The sequence below is a fragment of the Mus caroli genome, unplaced genomic scaffold, assembly GCF_978045245.1.
Source record: "Mus caroli unplaced genomic scaffold, Mus_caroli_1 scaffold_11, whole genome shotgun sequence".
NCBI lineage: Eukaryota > Metazoa > Chordata > Mammalia > Rodentia > Muridae > Mus > Mus caroli.
The window spans coordinates 46,244,910-46,263,192 of NW_028227266.1; the positions used below are offsets into that span (position 1 = coordinate 46,244,910).

Sequence of the window (18,283 nt, forward strand, 5' to 3'; positions counted from 1 at the left end):
TTACAGAGACATGAGAACTTTCACTGTTGAAAGAAAGAAAAATCACACAGCTCAATTTAGCAAGAACCATTGAACCAAAGAGAGTGCTACGATGTCCAGAAAAATGACATCATGTGAAGGAATGAGTCTGCTGCAAAGAAGTATGATATATAGGCTTCAGAAAGCAAAAGAGGACTGGCAAGGTGGCTCAGAGGATAAAGATGCTTTCTACCAAAACTTAAGACCTGATTATTTTGTCCCTGGGATCCACACGTTGAAAGAGAGAATCTCCTTCCAGTTGTCCTCTGATCTAAATACACTGCTGTGATGTGTAAACACACATGTATACACACACACACATACACATGCATATGCATATGTATGTGTGTGTGTGTGTGTGTGTATGCGTACATGTGTTTAGGGCAAATTAGAGAAATACATCAAGATCTAATGAAGAAGATGGGTCCCATGGAAAGAATGGAAGAGCTATCTGAAGAGGTGGAAGAGAATTTAGAAGTCTCGAAGAGGTGCTCAACAGCCAAAGATTGGAACGGCTGAGAGGGTCTTCCTAAGATGCAGCATAGTATGTCTAAGGTAGAGGCAGTGGGATGAGGATGTGAGTTCCTCTCCTGACCCTGCTACTTGCCCCATCTCTTTGGTTATAAAATAAAAGTCATAACATGGGCGTGCTGGCGCGTCACATAGGCAAATGTCTTAGTACAAGCTAAGGTCAAATTACATAGCAAGGGTTCAATAAATGGTAGTTTAGACCAGTTTGGGCCCTGTGTTATAAAAAGAGCCCTTTTCAGGAAGGGTCCTCTAGCCTCCACAGTCCAACTCTTGGTCTGAGTTCCTGGAATCTGGCCTTTACTTCGTCTCTGGACATTTGCCACCTACACACTGTGTTTAAGTGACTCCAGTTAGAAATTCTTCTAATCTACTAGCCTGTATCCAACCTACGCTGACTCTCACAATCTGTCCTGGCTGGCTCGTCATGTCCTGTCCTCCCAATACTTGATGTCACCTACGTGGGCTTCTGAGCAGCTGTAGAAATCATTCTGAAAGTCAGTGTCCCTCTTGTGCTTTCAGATCCTCAGATTTTTATGAGATTTTTATTTTTAATAGATTTTTAAACTTTCGTTTGTTTGTTTATCTTACATATGTGAATGTTTTGCTTGAATTTGTGTCTGTGTGCCTGGTGCCTTTGGAGGTCAAGAAAGGACATGGATAGCCTGGGACTGGAATTACAGGTGATTGTGAGCAACCTTGTGGGTGCTGTGAATTAAATGCGAATCCTCTGGAGGAGCAGCCAGAGCTTTTAGCCACCAAGCCATGTGATTTGCATTCCTTTTTCTTTCATTTTCTTTTTCTTTTTCTTTTTCTTTTTCTTTTCTTTTCTTTTCTTTTCTTTTCTTTTCTTTTCTTTTCTTTCTTTTCTTTCTTTTCTTTTCTTTTCTTTTTCTTTTTCTTTTCCCCTGAGACAGGGTTTGTCTGTGTAGCCCTGGCTGTCCTGGAACTCATTCTGTAGACCAGGCTGGTCTCGAACTCAGAAATCTGCCTGCCTCTGCTTCCTGAGTGCTGGGATTAAAGGCCTACACCACCACTGCCCGCTTTGTGTTTTTCATTAACACCAATACATCAAGTACTGCCTTAAGTACAGCTTTGACAAGATGTGTCTTCTGGGAGAATAGAAGCTACAAACATTTGAACTTTGGGCAGTTTCTGGATTTACATCATTGCTAATTGGTTCTGGATAGGCAATTAGAGGCATTGTCAGGGGAAGCTGGAATTTTATTGTGTGTGTGTAGTTTTTAACTTTTAACAGTATGCATTTATTGTGTGTGTATTTGGATATGAGGGGATAACTTGTGGGAGCCAGTTCTTTCCTTCCATCATGGGGGTCCCAGGGATCAAACTCAGGTAGCCAGGCATGGCAGAAAACGCCTTTAGCACTGAATCATTTCCTTGAGCCTGTTTTGTTCTGGGATCTCAGATAGCCCAGGCTGATCCAAACTTGCTCTGTGGTGGAGGCTGATCTCTGATCCTTCTGCCTCTACCTCCTCAATGCTGGGATTAGAACTATGCACAACCATGCTTGGTTCAAACTGTTCATCATAAAAATGAGTGAGAGAATATTTTACAGATGTGCAAAATAATATTTAAATTTTATCCCAAATAGACATTTTCTGTATCTTCCAAGATGATGTCATGATCAAGCAAAGTGAGAAATCATGAGAAAAGGTGTTCTGTAGATCTATGATGAAACTCTTGTTTAGGCTTTGTGTGGCAAACAGAAACGTAAGCTGAGAGATGCTGCCATTAGCTGACATGCACACAACACAACGTGTGTAGCTGTTACTTTGGGAATGGGGGCTTCCAGGGTCCCTTTCCTCAGTGTTTTCAGAATAGACTCACATTGTCTATTGTGACTAAGAAAACTTGGCTGTGTGGAAAATAACACAGCCAAGTTTTCTTAAGTCAATTTACCAAAATGAAAATTATAGGACGTAAAATTGACATTTTATTATAGTTTCATAGTGTTTGACAAGAATGTAGCCACTGCCAGAGCAAAGCTATTGAGTAATCCACCTTCTAAAATATCTCTTTGTTTGTGACAACCCCCAGTCCTCACTCCCAACTCCTGGCAACCTGCCTCATTGATTTTTCTGTTTTCCATTTTAGTTTATGTTCTTTTTCTTAACATCTGTGATTGAGATCCTATTTAATTCATGTATATCTTTTTACTGCTTAGTATTTCTTCCTATGGGTGTGTCCTGATCGTTAACTCGGTTGGAGTGATTTGGAATTGTCTGTTGTTTGAGGCAGTTGGGCTTATAACTGCTCTAAGTACTCATGTGCAGGGTTTTAGCTGAAGTGAAATTTGTGTTCTTAAGATTATGACGACTTAAGACAAGTCTATTTTAACACTATTTATACTACAAGAAATTCAAAGTGTCTCTCAAAGTCTCTGTTTTCCTGTCTGCTCCCTGCAGTTTTTTGTTTTGTTTTGTTTTGTTTTTTTACTAGAGCACTACCACAGCACTTGGTTCTCTGAGACAGACTCTCCATAGCACTCCAAGCTGGCTTCACACTCTCAATCCCCCTGCCTCTGCCTCCTGGGAGCTGGGTTTAAAGGTTTATGCCAGCATGCAGACTGGGAGCTGATATTCTAATAGGTGTATAATCTCACTGTGACTCCTCTATTGTAAATGGATACTGGCCGTCTTTTGAAATTCATCTTTTGTACTAAAAAGTAGGTTCCATTATTATATTTCACCCATTAACCTGCACTGCTCTTTCTTGTCCCCTCCTCCTCTTCACACTCATCTCCTTCTTTCACACCCAAATGTGTGTGTGTGCACGTGAGTGCTTGCGTGCACGCTCCGCACGTGAGATGAACGTGTGATGATTTTCCTTTTCTTTCTTCTTTTATTCCCTCCCCTACCCCTTTTAGATCTTTTCCTGTCCCTTCAGATTCCTCCTGCCATCTTGATATTTTCATTGTTATGTGTATCGTCTTGCTATGTATATCTTCTTTGATGAGATATTTTTAAATATCTTCTCTTTTTTAACTCCGGTCATTTCATTATTGTTGAATGTTTGGTAGGATATACAACTTCAAGTCTTGGAGAAAATATCTGTTCACGGCAGTAATTCAAAAAAGCAAATTGTAATTGGCTTTTTGTTTTTGAAACAGGCCCTTGACTCTCCCATCCTGATCCTCAACTTTCTACATAGTCAAAGATGGCCTTAAACTTCTGATCCTCCTGTCTCCATCTTCCAAATACTGGGATGCACCAACACCACTTTATGCAGTGCTGGGGCTTGAACTCAGGACTACACTCATGCTAGGAAAGCCTTCTACCCACTGAGTTACATTCCCAACCCCAAAGCTTTTACCTCTGTTAAAGTTCAAATTGTCAACTTTTTTTTATACTAATAGTGTCATATCAAGGAAATCTTTGCATAATCCAAAACCACAAAGATTTTCTTCTAGTTTTGCTACTGGATTGCTTTCTGTTTTGCATGTAAGTTTATGATGCATGTTGAGTTGAGTCTTCTGTATGGAAACACAGGTCAAGTCTAATGTTCTTTTTTTACATATAGATGCCCAAATTTCCAGCATGTTTTCTTGAAAAGACAAATTTTCTCCACTAAACTATGTGTCTGCTATTATCAAGAATCTGTCGCTCGTGCACATGTGCACGAGTATCTGGAACCTCTACCCCTCTTACCGAGTCATGCCTGTCTTCCCACCAACACCATGTTATCCTAGTTACTACAGCTCTATGGGAAGTCTTCAGATCAGGTTCTGTGAGCCTATACAGCAGGTCCTTCAAGAGCCTCAGCCAATCCAGAAGATCCCTATCTCAATCGATTCTAGGACAAAACACACATAGAATGTCATGTCCTGAGTCAAGGAAAGATATGAACAACTCAAGATTATGTCCTCCTTTCTTCTGGGATCAACAATTACACTCAATGACCCATGGCTCTAAGAAATAAAATCCAAAGGTTCCTCAGCTACAGTGTGACAGGGGTCTGCTCAGACTCAGCTCAAACAGCTACCCAGAGTATCAGGCAAGTGGCTTATTGCAGATGCTGGGTTTCCAGTGTCCTCACTTTGTCTGGGAGACAAAGTCACTCTGTCTGGCTTAGTGACAGTTTTTTGTCTCAGCACTCTGAGACCAGGGACCTTCACAGAGTCTGTGAGCATTGTCCTTCCGTCTCAAAACCAGGCCTTCTACTTCCTTGGCCTTTCTATGTGAGTCACAGATTCAGGATATTTATTCCTGTAACAAAGCACCCTCCCTGCTGGGTTTCAAATTGGATTTTATTGAGTCTGTAGGTTAATCTGGGCAGAACTGATGTCATACTAACATCCAACCTCCCCACACATGAGCATGCCACAATGATTTATGCCTCCTGTGACATCCTTAGCTAGAGTTTATGCATTAATGCATGGCATACAGGGCTTGTGTGTTTTATTGATTTTCACCCTACTATTTCATCCTTCTGCTGCTACCCTGAATCATTCTGTGCTTTTAATTTCAATTTTAAACTGATGATTGGTAAAGTAAATAAAACTTCAGGGCCTCATCCGGCTGGATCAGCGCCGGGGAAGCAGGAGCGCAGGGTTGCCTGACACCCGCCAGCTACCCACGACCCCCGCCGCAGGATTTTGGGACTGCTGGTGAGTGGAACACAGCTTCTGCTCCAATCCAATTGCGCGGGACCTGAGACTGCATTAGTTAGGGAAGCAGAAACCGGCCTGAGTAGGGCCACAGGCCTCACCCGGCCGGATCAGCGCCAGGGTAGCGGAGCGCAGGGTTGCCTGACACCCGCCAGCTACCCACGACCCCCGCCGCAGGATTTTGGGACTGCTGGTGAGTGGAACACAGCTTCTGCTCCAATCCAATTGCGCGGGACCTGAGACTGCATTAGTTAGGGAAGCAGAAAACCGGCCTGAGTAGGACCACAGGCCTCATCCAGCCGGATCAGCGCCAGGGTAGCGGGAGCGCAGGGTTGCCTGACACCCACCAGCTACCCACGACCCCGCCGCAGGATTTTGGGACTGCTGGTGAGTGGAACACAGCTTCTGCTCCAGTCCAATCACGCGGGACCTGAGACTGCTCTGGTTGGGAAGAGAGAAATCCGGCCTACATTGGGCCACAACCCTCTTCCGGTCAGAAAAGCACCGGGGCAGCTGGGGCGCAGGGTCGGCTGACACTCACCAGCTACCCACAACACCCACCACAGGATCTTAAGACTTCTGGAGAGTGGAACACAGCTTCTGCTCCAATCCAATTGCACGCGGGACCAGAGACTGCATTAGTTAGGGAAGCAGAAAAACGGCCTGAGTAGGACCACAGGCCTCTTCTGGCTGGACCAGCACCGGGGTACCGTCAGCTACCCACGACCCCCGCCTCAGGATTTAGAGACTGCTGGTGAGTGGAACACAGCTTCTGCTCCAATCTTTAAATAGTGACAACGATAACAACTAACCCCAGAGATTACCAGATGGCGAAAGGTAAACGTAATAATCTTACTAACAGAAACCAAGACCACTCACCATCATCAGAACCCAGCACCCCCACTTCGCCCAGTCCAGGGCACCCCAACACACTGGAAAAGCTAGACACGGATTTAAAAGCATATCTCCTGATGATGATAGAGGACTTCAAGAAGGACTTTAATAACACACTTAAAGAAATGCAGGAGAACACTGATAAAAAGGCAGAAGACAATAAAGAGGAAGCACAAAAATCCCTTAAAGAATTGCAGGAGAACACTGCTAAAGAGTTACAAATCCTTAAAGAAAAACATGATAACATAATCAAACAGGTAGAAGTCCTTACAGAAAAACAGGAAAACACATCCAAACAGATGATGGAAATGAACAAAACCATACTAGACCTAAAAAGGGAAGTAGACACAATAAAGAAAACCCAAAATGAGGCAACACTGGAGATAGAAACCCTAGGAAAGAAATCTGGAACCATAGATTCGAGCATCAGCAACAGAATACAAGAGATGGAAGAGAGAATCTCAGGTGCAGAAGATTCCATAGAGAACATCGGCACAACAATCAAGGAAAATGTAAAATGCAAAAAGATCCTGACTCAAAACATCCAAGAAATACAGGACATAATGAGAAGACCAAACCTACGGATAATAGGAGTGGATGAGAATGAAGATTTTCAACTCAAAGGACCAGCAAACATCTTCAACAAAATTATAGAAGAAAACTTCCCAAATCTAAAGAAAGAGATGCCCATGAACATACAAGAAGCCTACAGAACTCCAAATAGGCTGGACCAGAAAAGAAATACCTCCCGACACATAATAATCAGAGCAACAAATGCTCTAAATAAAGATAGAATACTAAAAGCAGTAAGAGAAAAAGGCCAAGTAACATATAAAGGCAAGCCTATCAGAATTACACCAGACTTTTCACCAGAGACTATGAAAGCCAGAAGATCCTGGACAGATGTTATACAGACACTAAAAGAACACAAATTCCAGCCCAGGCTACTATACCCAGCCAAACTCTCAATTAACATAGATGGAGAAACCAAAGTATTCCACGACAAAACCAAATTCACACATTATCTCTCCACGAATCCAGCCCTCCAAAGGATAATAACAGAAAAAAACCAATACAAGGACAGGAACCACGCCCTAGAAACAACAAGAAGGTAATCCCTCAACAAACCTAAAAGAAGACAGCCACAAGAACAAAATGCCAACTTTAACATCAAAAATAACAGGAAACAACAATTACTTTTCCTTAATATCTCTTAATATCAATGGACTCAACTCCCCGATAAAAAGACATAGACTAACAAACTGGCTACACAAACAAGACCCAACATTTTGCTGCTTACAGGAAACTCATCTCAGAGAAAAGGATAGACACTACCTCAGAATGAAAGGCTGGAAAACAATTTTCCAAGCAAATGGCATGAAGAAACAAGCTGGAGTAGCCATTCTAATATCTGATAAGATTGACTTCCAACCCAAAGTCATTAAAAAAGACAGGGAGGGACACTTCATACTCATCAAAGGTAAAATCCTCCAAGAGGAACTATCAATCCTGAATATCTATGCTCCAAATACAAAGGCAGCCACATTCATTAAAGAAACTTTAGTAAAGCTCAAAGCACACATTGCACCTCATACAATAATAGTGGGAGACTTCAACACACCACTTTCACCAATGGATAGATCATGGAAACAGAAACTAAACAGGGACACAGTGAAACTAAGAGAAATTATGAATCAAATGGATCTGGCAGATATCTACAGAACATTCTATCCTAAAACAAAAGGATATACCTTCTTCTCAGCACCTCATGGTACCTTCTCCAAAATTGACCACATAATTGGTCACAAAACAGGCCTCAACAGATATAAAAATATGGAAATTGTCCCATGCATCCTATCAGATCACCATGGACTAAGGCTGATCTTCAATAACAAAATAAATAATAGAAAGCCAACCTTCACGTGGAAACTGAACAACACTCTTCTCAATGATACCTTGGTCAAGGAAGGAATAAAGAAAGAAATTAAGGACTTTTTAGAGTTCAATGAAAATGAAGCCACAACATACCCAAACTTATGGGACGCAATGAAAGCATTTTTAAGAGGAAAACTCATAGCTCTGAGTGCCTCCAAAAGGAAACTAGAGAGAGCACACATTAGCAGCTTGACAACACACCTAAAAGCACTAGAACAAAAGGAAGCAAATTCACCCAAGAGGAGTAGACGGCAGGAAATAATCAAACTCAGGGGTGAAATCAACCAAGTGGAAACAAGAAAAACTATTCAAAGAATCAACCAATCAAGGAGCTGGTTCTTTGAGAAAATCAACAAGATAGATAAACCCTTAGCCAGACTCACTAGAGGGCACAGGGAAAGCATCCTAATTAACAAAATCAGAAATGAAAAAGGAGACATAACAACAGATCCTGAAGACATCCAAAACACCATCAGATCCTTCTACCAAAGGCTATACTCAACAAAACTGGAGAACCTGGATGAAATGGAGAAGTTCCTAGACAGATACCAGGTACCAAAGTTGAATCAAGATCAGGTTAATGATCTAAACAGCCCTATATCCCCCAAAGAAATAGAAGCAGTCATTAATAGTCTCCCAGCCAAAAAAAGCCCAGGACCAGATGGGTTTAGTGCAGAGTTCTATCAGACCTTCAAAGAAGATCTAATCCCAGTTCTTCACAAACTATTCCACAAAATAGAAACAGAAGGTACTCTACCCAACTCATTCTATGAAGCCACAATTACTCTGATACCTAAACCACAAAAAGACCCAACAAAGATAGAAAACTTCAGACCAATATCCCTTATGAATATTGATGCAAAAATCCTCAATAAAGTTCTTGCTAACCGAATCGAAGAACACATCAAAACAATCATCCATCCTGACCAAGTAGGTTTCATCCCAGGGATGCAGGGATGGTTCAATATACGGAAATCCATCAACGTAATCCAGTATATAAACAAACTCAAAGACAAAAACCACATGGTCATCTCGTTAGATGCGGAAAAAGCATTTGACAAGATCCAACACCCATTCATGATAAAAGTCTTGGAAAGATCAGGAATTCAAGGCCCATACCTAAACATGATAAAAGCAATCTACAGCAAACCAGTAGCCAACATCAAAGTAAATGGTGAGAAGCTTGAAGCAATCCCTCTAAAATCAGGGACTAGACAAGGCTGTCCACTTTCTCCATACCTATTCAACATTGTACTTGAAGTCCTAGCCAGAGCAATTCGACAACAAAAGGAGATCAAAGGGATACAAATTGGAAAAGATGAAGTCAAAATATCACTTTTTGCAGATGATATGATAGTATATATAAGTGACCCTAAAAATTCCACCAGAGAACTCCTAAGCCTGATAAACAGCTTCGGTGAAGTAGCTGGATATAAAATTAACTCAAACAAATCAATGGCCTTTCTCTACACAAAGAATAAACAGGCTGAGAAAGAAATTAGGGAAACAACACCCTTCTCAATAGTCACAAATAATATAAAATATCTTGGCGTGACTCTAACTAAGGAAGTGAAAGATCTGTATAATAAAAACTTCAAGTCTCTGAAGAAAGAAATTATAGAAGATCTCAGAAGATGGAAAGATCTCCCATGCTCATGGATTGGCAGGATCAACATTGTAAAAATGGCTATCTTGCCAAAAGCAATCTACAGATTCAATGCAATCCCCATCAAAATTCCAACTCAATTCTTCAACGAATTAGAAAGTGCAATCTGCAAATTCATCTGGAATAACAAAAAACCTAGGATAGCAAAAACTCTTCTCAAGGATAAAAGAACCTCTGGTGGAATCACCATGCCGGACCTAAAGCTCTACTACAGAGCAATTGTGATAAAAACTGCATGGTACTGGTATAGTGACAGACAAATAGACCAATGGAATAGAATTGAAGACCCAGAAATGAACCCACACACCTACGATCACTTGATCTTCGACAAGGGAGCTAAAAACATCCAGTGGAAGAAAGACAGCATTTTCAACAAATGGTGCTGGCACAACTGGTTGTTAACATGTAGAAGAATGCGAATCGATCCATTCCTATCTCCTTGTACTAAGGTCAAGTCTAAGTGGATCAAGGAACTTCACATAAAACCAGAGACACTGAAACTTATAGTGGAGAAAGTGGGGAAAAGCCTTGAAGATATGGGCACAGGGGAAAAATTCCTGAATAGAACAGTAATGGCTTGTGCTGTAAGATCGAGAATTGACAAGTGGGACCTCATGAAACTACAAAGCTTCTGCAAGGCTAAAGACACCATCAATAAGACAAAAAAACCACCAACAGATTGGGAAAGGATCTTCACCTATCCTAAATCAGATAAGGGACTAATATCCAATATATATAAAGAACTCAAGAAGGTGGACTCCAGAAAGTCAAATAACCCCATTAAAAAATGGGGCTCAGAACTGAACAAAGAATTCTCACCTGAGGAATACCGAATGGCAGAGAAGCACCTGAAAAAATGTTCAACATCCTTAATCATCAGGGAAATGCAAATCAAAACAACCCTGAGATTCCACCTCACACCAGTCAGAATGGCTAAGATCAAAAATTCAGGTGACAGCAGATGCTGGCGAGGATGTGGAGAAAGAGGAACACTCCTCCATTGTTGGTGGGATTGCAAGCTTGTACAACCACTCTGGAAATCAGTCTGGCGGTTCCTCAGAAAATTGGACATAGTACTACCGGAGGATCCAGCAATACCTCTCCTGGGCATATATCCAGAAGATGTCCCAACCGGTAAAAAGGACACATGCTCCACTATGTTCATAGCAGCCCTATTTATAATAGCCAGAAGCTGGAAAGAACCCAGATGTCCCTCAACAGAGGAATGGATACAGAAATTATGGTACATTTACACAATGGAGTACTACTCAGCTATTAAAAAGAATGAATTTATGAAATTCCTAACCAAATGGATGGACCTGGAGGGCATCATCTTGAGTGAAGTAACACAATCACAAAAGAACTCACACAATATGTATTCATTGATAAGTGGATATTAGCCCAAAACTTAGGATACCCAAGATATAAGATACAATTTGATAAACGCATGAAACTCAAGAAGAATGAAGACCAAAGTGTGGACACTGTGCACCTTCTTAGAATTGGGAACAAAACACCCAGGGAAGGAGTTACAGAGACAAAGTTCGTAGCTGTGATGAAAGAATGGACCATTTAGAGACTGCTGTATCCAGGGATCCATCCCATAATCAGCTTCTAAACGCTGACACCATTGCATACACTAGCAAGATCTTGCTGAAAGGACCCAAATATAGCTGTCTCTTGTGAGACGATGCCGGGGCCTAGCAAACACAGGAGTGGATGTTCACAGTCAGCTATTGGATGTATCACAGGGCTCCCAATGGAGAAGCTAGAGAAAGTACCCAAGGAGCTAAAGGGATCTGCAACCCTATTGTTGGAACAACATGATGTACTAAACAGAACCCTGGAGCTCTTGTCTCTAGCTGCATATGTATCGAAAGATGGCCTAGTCGGCCATCAATGGAAAGAGAGGCCCATTGGACTTGCAAACTTTATATGCCCCAATATAGGGGAATGCCAGGGCCAAAAGAATGGGAATGGGTGGGTAGGGAAGTGGGGGGCGCTATGGGGGACTTTTGGGATAGTATTGGAAATGTAATTGAGGAAAATATGTAATAAAAATATTAAAAAAAAAAAAAAAAAAACTTCATACTAACTTTGACCCCATACTCTTGTTGAGATTAAATAGCCCTGGTAGGTTTTGGTTTTACTTTGTCTGTCTGTCTGTTTGCTTTGCTTTTTAATGAATTCTTTGGGTTTTTTAATGCAAACAATGATGTTGTTATCTATGAAGCAAAACAGTTGTGTTTTTCTTCTCCACTTAGTTTGCCTTTTATTTCATTTCTTGATGAGATTCAAAATAAGACACTGGATAAAAGAAGCCAAAGCAACATTGTTGACTTTGCCCTCCTCTTAGTAGGATGGGTTCAGTCTTCTTGACCAGGAGGATGGCATTTAAAACAGGCTCTCCCAATTCACCTAGCAAGTTAATGATACTCTTTTCTATTCCTAGTACATCTCGAGCTTTTTAACATTTAATATACTAAATTCAGTCATTTTTTTTCTACTGAGCTTGTTATATAGAGTATGGAGATTGCACTAATTCATGCTCTAAAGCTGAACCCGACTTCATTTCAGGACAAGCCACACTCCAGCTGCTTGCTGTGCTGCTGTGACAAAACGCCTGATGAGAAGCCATCTGTGGAAGGGGAGGCTCACTTGGCTTGTAGTTTAGAAGGAACAGTCCACCGTGGTGTGGAGGACATGGCGACAGGAGCACAAAGCCATGTCACACCCACAGTCAGGAAGCAGAGCACACTGAACGACCATTCTGCTCTTCCTCTCCTTCCTTAGACCAGGGCCCCAGCCCTGTGACGTGGATCCCCTCCCATTTAGAGAAAATCTCTCTCTTCAGTTTAGCCTTTCTGCAAACACTACCCTAGAGGTGTACTTCCGTGGTGAGATAGTCAGATTGGCCGTGAGAAATCAACCAGAAAGATTATCTGTCTCTTGTTCTGAATTCCATTCACTAATCTTCTCTTGAGGGCTGTGTTTTTCTCATTTCTATGACTAAATTCGTGGTAGGGATAACCTAAGGGAAGTCAGATTTATTTTAACTCATGTTTCATCCAGTTTTGTCCACAATCACTTGGCTCCATGCAGTTGGCCTAAGGTGAGACAGACTATCAAAGAAACAGGAGTATGTGTGGAAGAGGCTACTTATCTCATAAGAGATAAGAATTGAAGAGTGGGGGATAGAAGAAGGGGTCAGGGCAAGACACAGCTAATCAGAGTGACCTACCTCCCTCTGATTAGTTCCCTCTCCTGTCTCTCACCACCTTTCGGTAATCCATTACATTATCTATTATATTAATTCACTGAAGGATAAGCCCATTGATGAGGTCAGAGTCCTGAGAATCCAGTAACTTTCCCTTCTTTGTCTTACTTCTCCAAATCAGGAGAGGAAGGGACACTTCCTCTCCAGACACTCTCCTGGGTCCTGGAAAATCATTGCCAACCACAGAAAACTCAAGCTTGTGAAGTTTCTGAGTACCCCATCATATGACCTGTATTATGTATACTTGTGAGTACCCCATCGTATGACCTGTATAGTGACACTGCTGGAGCATCATCAGCTTCAGAATCCTCGACACAGTGCCCAGGAAACAACCAGGAATCAGAAGATTGGCGTCTGATGTGTGCCATCAATGGTGATGCCTCTCCTGCTCCCATTATCCCCCCACTCCTACCACAAATGTAAGGGGAGACAGGCGACAGCAGAGCAACAATGCAAATGCACCTGAGGCATGGTCACATGACTCATTATAGCACGTAATTACCATAATGGGTGGACCTTGGCCTGGGTTTTCCACTGACCACCTCTCTCTCATACTATCTCAGAGCTGAACCTACTAAAAACCACCCACTGACCTTCCTCATTGAGGCTCTCACTCTTGAGATTCCTTAGCGTGCTGCTCCAAAGCAGGTATGATTTCACCCCGAAGCAGAGGTTTGCTTTGCTGACCTTCTACAGCAGTCTATACACAAGCTGCTGGTCTTTCCAGTGTCCCAAAAGAAACTCAGCCAGGCTGCCTTATTAGCATAATACCAAAGTGTCTGCTGCCCCCACCCAGGTTGTCTTCTCAGTGCTTCTCACTCTGCCCTCTACCCTAAACTTGCCCTGTTCATGGGCTTCTTTCCCGAGCTTCCCACTCCTACAGAACCCTGCCATTTCTGCTATGCATTCCTCTTGGCCTGCTCTCCACTCTTAGTCCTCTCTTTTGTCTACCTTTCTTCCTCCCTCTCCTTCTTCCCCCTCCCCCTCCCTCTTCACTCTTCCTCCCTCTCCCCCTTCCTCCCTCTCCCCCTCCCTCCTTCTCTCCCTTCTTCCCTCTCCCCCTTTTTCCCTCTCTCCCTTTCTCTCTCTCCTTCTTGCTCTCCTTCTCCCTCTCCCTCAAAGCCATAGTCAGTCTACTACTTTCTTTCCCTGCTTTGGACTTTCACAGAGGTCCCTGGCAGTACATGCCCTCTTATCTACAATAAAAAAAAAAAAAAAACCTTCCCCTGAGCCATACCTTGGAATGGTCATGGCCTCCATTTACATATCCTGTCAGTGTGTCACCAAGCACATGCTTTGCATCTGTTTTCTTATGGACATTTGCAAGTAGAAAGATCTTTGAGGAAACAATATCACTCCCCCCCAAACTTCAATGCTAGGCAAGCCAGTTTCCTGCCTCTCTCCAGCCTGGTTTCCTGTCAGTTCCGACAGCTTGCCATAGTCCTTTGGGGCTCATTTCAAACAAAACAAAATGTGTTAGGAAGACAGGATCCCTGGGAAGAAGATAAAGCTTTTATTTTTAATTTATTAATTAATTTTTAAAAGTCTCTCATACACCATATCCTGGGGCTCACTTCAAAGGAAATAGCTCTTTTCCTGCTCTGTTTCCCCAGTCATGGAGGGTATTCATAAGTGCTTGGGAATCGCAGTGTTTGCTCCAATCCCTAGCATAGGCAAAAGGTCCTGGGAGGGTCTGGCCCCTTCCCTCCCAGAGGCCCGATCACAGCAGGAGGCTTTCTGGAGTCTAGTGCAGTCCCAGGCTCTCCTGTGAACTCAGAGAAGATGACACAGAAGAGGCTATAGGTAGGTACAGTATCTTTATGGGCCAAGTAAGTCTCTAAAGCTCCCATACTCTCAATGAGCCTCACTTAGATTTTAAGGAGTCTTTTAAAATTTAAGTTCCAGTGAGAAGTCACTAAGGATGAATGATATGGAAGACGTCAAGCAACCTTTATCTGTGTAGCAATCTTCTGGTTTGTAGACGCGTCCTGGAGGGCCATGCTGAGAACCCTGAGAGCGTTTATCTCTCGGCTCAGATCACCTGCCCTGCAACCTGTGTTATTAAACATAAGCCATGGAGAATATATGCAAGAAAACATAGCCTGATTTTCCTTACCCACTGTGCAGCCACTACATAGGCTTCCTGCTCCCTTCAGCCCTGAGTCAGCTGGGTTCCAGCTGCTCTTACTGCTGGGGGTTTCCAGTTACATAGTTGGCCTGTTACCTTGGTTTCTGAGAGGTCAGACAAAACTACCAGCTTATCCAGATGGGTTCACATTACTACTTGGGACAGCTTGGGACAGCTATCCGTAGCCCTTCGGGGCTCATTTCAAATTAAACAAAATGTGTTAGGAAGACAGGATCCCTGGGAAGAAAATAAAGCTTTTATTTTTAATTAATTTAAAATTTTTTCTCATACACTACATCCTGACAGCAGTTTGCCCTCCCTCCACTTAGGTCCTCACTCACCTCTCTCTCCCCCAAGATCCACTCACTAGAGGGAGGTGGGGGGTGGGGGCACAGGCCTTTCAGGAATATCAACTGAACACGGCATAAAAAGTTGCAATAAGACGAGGCACAGATCTTCATATCAAGGCTGGATGAGGCAATTCAGTAGGAGGGAAAGGATTCCAAGAACAGGATTCCAGAGATAGCCCTCACCCTCACTCTTAAAATTCCCACAAGACCAAACTACACTATCATAAAATATATGCAGAGGACCCTGGCTCAGACTCAGACAGGCTCTGTGACTGTCGTTTCAGTCTCTATGAGTCCCTACTAAGTTCTGCTAAGTTGATTCTGTGGGGCCTTGGCCTCATGGCGTCTTTGGCTCCTTACAGTCCTTCCTTCTCTCCTGTTCTGCAGGGTTCCCTGGCTCCATCTAGTGTTTGGCTGTGGTCTCTGCATCTGCTCCCATCTGTTGCTGGATGAAGCCTCTGTGATGACAATTGGGTTAAGTCCAATTGGTAAGTCTACGAGTATAGCAGAATACGATTAGGAGTCATTTCATTTACTTTGCTCTGCCAGTCTTGTTTGATTCTTTTGTGGGTCTCTGGACTATCCCGCCTCTGGTTCCTGGCCATCCAGGCCGTGTCATGGTATGGGCCTCAAGTTGGACCAGTCATTTGTTGGCCTCCCTCACAAATTCTGTGCCACCATTACCCTAGCACATCCTGCAGTCAGGACAGAATGTAGGTCGAAGGTTTTGTGACTGGGTAATGTCATCCCTACTGCTGGGAGCCTAGTTATGGAAGATGGACAGTTTGGATTCTGTATCCCCCATTACAAGGAGACTTCACTAGGGTCACTCTTGTAGATTCCAGGAAATTCCAGTATATTCGTTTTCTATATCATTCTTCAAATGCTCCCCAATCAGGGTTGTATCTCCCAGTACCCTCTCCCTCTCTTCCCCTCCCCTCCCACCTGACCCCTCCTGTTCCCATCCCCACCAGCCCTCAGGAATCTCAAATATCTTTTAAAAAAATGAAAAAATATTCATCATCCTTCGCCATCAGGGAAATGTGAATCAAAACAACTTTGAGATTCCATTGTACACCTGACCTGTCAGAATAGCTATGATCAAAAACACAAGTGACAGATTATGCTATCGAAGATGTGAAGCAAGGGAGAACATTCCTCCACTGTTGGTGGGAATGCAAACTTGTGCAGCAGCTAAGGAAATCAATATGGGAGTTTCTTAGAAAACTGGGTATCTATCTCAAGACCGAGCTATAGCACACCTGGGTATATATACACACAGGATGCTCTATCCTACCACAAGGATACTTGCTCAACTATTTCATAGTAGCTTTATTCATAATAGCTAGAAACTAGAAACAACCTAGATGTTCCTCAACAGAAAATGGATAAAGAAAAGGTGGTACATTTGCACAATGGAATATTACTCAGCTGTTTAAAAAAATGACATTATGAAATTTGTGGGAAAATGGATGGAGCTAGAAAAAAATCATCCTGAGTGAGGTAATCCAGGCTCTGAAAGACAAACATGATATGTATTCACTATGAGTGGATATTGCCTGTTAAGTAAAGGATAGTCATGCTACAATCCACAGGCCCACAGAGGCTAAGAAACAAGGAGGGCTCAAGTGGGACGCATGGATCTCCCTGGGAAGGGGAAACAGAATAGATTTTTCAGAAAATTAAGCTGCAAAGGACATACATGTAGGGGCTCCTAGGTAAAAAGCACTTGCTATTCTAACAGAGAACCCTGGCTCAGTTTCTCACACACACATATAGCTCTTACAACTATCTGTAACTCCAGTTCCAGAGGAACCAACACTCTCCACTGTCCTCTGTGGGCAGCAGGTACACACATGGTTTGCATGTGTATATGTAGGCAAAAAACTCATATACTTAAAAAAAAACTCAAAAGGAAAAGAAAGCCCGTGTTCTTGAAGCTAACCCACTCTGAAAAGCAGTCGACAGTGAAGACTGTCCTATGGTCTGCTCTACTTTGATCTGAGAACAAGATTTAAATGAGAAAGATTTATTCTGGCTGGAAATTTGGGGGACAGGGATTGACTTGTAAATGGGAATCCTATACTTATTAAAGTCAGCAGATCGATATTATGGGGGATGCAAAGATGAGGTCTTGAATGTTCTGTTGATTTGGTACCCAGAACTCTTCTGTGGCCTGAGGATTCCGCCCTTCCACACAGTGTTCTTAGGAGTATGGATTAAAATATTTAAAAATTACATGAAAAAATAAATTTCAAACTATTTTACTTACAGGCATAGAAGCACATGCCTTTGCTATCTAAAAGGCTACAGAGTAACATTTAGTGGTTCGTCAAATTATTGTTATTTCAAAGGGTAGGGGTGAGAGTAAATGGTTCTGGTGGGGGAAGATCAAGACAGGGTCTCACTCTGCAGCCCATGTCAGTCTTGAACTCATGGAAATCCCCCTACTCAGCCTCCCGAGTGTTAGGGTTACAAGCATGTACTATCACACCCAGCTGTAATCCGATTTGTGAAACCTGGAAGAGTTGCAACATTCCACAAGTATTGCAATTTCTATCGAGCCGGGCAGGGGTTGGGGGTGTACCAGATACCTAGTGAAACCATGGAAACCACCCATTCCCTTATGTACAGGCAGCTCCCGATTCATGATTCATCCTACTAGTTTTAGATTTTTTTTTTGATGAGATGATGATGGGAAGCAATACACAGCCAGAGTAGAGCATACTTTGAATTTTGATTATTTCCTGAGTCACATGCAGTACAATACTCTCTTGTGAGACTGCACGCTCACAGTCATTACCGAAACCACAAGGGAAACTGGACCAGTAAGATAGCTCTGTGGGTAAAAGCATTTGCT

At 42.6% G+C, this 18,283-nt stretch overlaps 1 protein-coding gene across 3 annotated transcripts in view; it reads left to right on the forward strand.

Moving 5' to 3' along the window:
• Nucleotides 1-18,283, forward strand: part of Nxpe4 (neurexophilin and PC-esterase domain family member 4) — a 250,204-nt gene that overhangs the window by 192,034 nt on the left and 39,887 nt on the right. For all 3 annotated transcript variants that reach the window (XM_085844614.1, XM_029481189.2, XM_085844615.1), the window contains exon 3: nucleotides 15,811-15,911. The gene's annotated coding sequence lies outside the window, so the exon portion shown is untranslated. The remainder of the gene's footprint in view (nucleotides 1-15,810; nucleotides 15,912-18,283) is intronic.